At 50.9% G+C, this 1,528-nt stretch overlaps 1 protein-coding gene across 1 annotated transcript in view; it reads right to left on the bottom strand.

The window, feature by feature from the left end:
* The window catches only part of Ccdc190 (coiled-coil domain containing 190), a 5,516-nt gene extending 5,070 nt beyond the window's left edge, over positions 1-446 (bottom strand). Inside the window, exon 1 of the mRNA XM_021199214.1 lies at positions 382-446. The gene's annotated coding sequence lies outside the window, so the exon portion shown is untranslated. The remainder of the gene's footprint in view (positions 1-381) is intronic.
* Positions 447-1,528: the final 1,082 nt, after the last annotated feature.

Raw genomic sequence — 1,528 nt, 5'->3', positions numbered from 1 at the left:
GGAGGTCTCCCAAGAGGTGTTGCCTGTAGGTGGGCTGGGCTGCCTTGTCTGGTCTCAGTGGGAGAGGAGGCACCTAGCCTCTCAGACTTGAAGTGCTGGGGTAGACGGAGGGGGTGGAGGGGGGTGGAGGGGGTTACTCACTCAGAGGAGAAGGGGGTAAGGAAGAAAGGATTGGAGAGGAGGTGAGGGAGGGGGATCAGTGAGTGGAATGTAAAGTGAATAGGTAAAAAAAAAAATTGAAATGTCAAAAAAGGGGGTGGGGTGGGGCTAAGGCCAGACACAAGGCAGCTTTAATTTAAGAACCAAATTCGAGTCAATTTGATTTAGATTCTGAAGTATAGATCAAAGCTTCACCGAAGAATAAGGTGGGTAAGCACTTACCTGCAAACCCAGCTCCTCACCAGGAAAATCTTTGTTTCTTAGGCTGCAAATTTGTTTTCTTCACTAAACATGTGAGCCTGTGTAAAAGGGGTGGGGGTGGGTGGGGAAGGGGGGTTGGAAGGGGGAGGTGCCAGGAGAAGGTTGGTTACACTGGAAAGCTCTGTCCTTCCCTCCGGCGTCCCATGGTTAGGAATGCCATTGCCTCCTCGAGCCTTGGGTCCCATTCCCTCTTAAGAGGCCACGTCTCTAACTTGTTTGGAGACTAAAGGAAGCGCGCCAACTTCCAGCCCTCCCCAGGGAGGCCTGCGGTGCTCCTAGGCCGCCGTGTCCATGGGAGCCAAGAATGAAAGCAAAGAGTCCCTCACTGTTTGTAACCAGTCTCTTCCATCTCCCTCTGCTTCGCTACCTCCCCCGCCCCATCTCCCACCCCTTTTCTGGCTTCTTGGAAACCAAGAGAAAGCACCCTGCCCTCCCACTCATGACTGGGCACATTTTACACAGAAGGGCACCGAATTTCCTTATTCTAAGTTATTGAGCTCCACGCTGAGTGTTTCCGGTCTTCCAGCCTTGTTCGGTGCATTTCAAAGTTTATTTAGATTTTCAAAGGCTTGGAGGTAGCATGAGATGAAGTGATGCATACTTTTGAATCAACTTTTGTCTTCATGTTTGGATAGTTGCAGCAGAGAATAGAGTTGAGCTCCGGGTTATAGAAGAAGATGGTGGATGGGAATCTTACTGTTTCCTTGGGGACCCTTCTGAGAATGTGAGGCAGTAATAGTCCACAGTCTAAAGGCAGCTGCCAACACAGGGGCCCGGTAATCCCCTCGGAGTTTATGAAAGGCAGCTAAGCAGCCCCTACTACCCACAGTCTCCACCCGGCAAACAAACTATTCTAAAGAGATTACTGGGGAGATGAGAGAGGGAGGGCGGGTCATTGTTCTCTAAGTAGGAAATGTTACCTTCCCAGAGCTTCTCCCATGCACAAGTTCTTCATCGCCAGGATTTAAGCAAATAGGGCACAGTCTCCAAAACAATTACTACAGAAAGTGGGGTGCCACATAAGGGAAACTGGCACTCTAGTCCCCATCTGGAGACCTGGTGAAGTGCATAGCAACAGATCTTTGTTGCCCCCCCCCCCCCCCCCCCC

This window comes from Mus pahari, chromosome 5 (genome assembly GCF_900095145.1).
Source record: "Mus pahari chromosome 5, PAHARI_EIJ_v1.1, whole genome shotgun sequence".
Classification (NCBI taxonomy): domain Eukaryota; kingdom Metazoa; phylum Chordata; class Mammalia; order Rodentia; family Muridae; genus Mus; species Mus pahari.
This window is presented reverse-complemented; position numbering and strand designations above follow the sequence as displayed.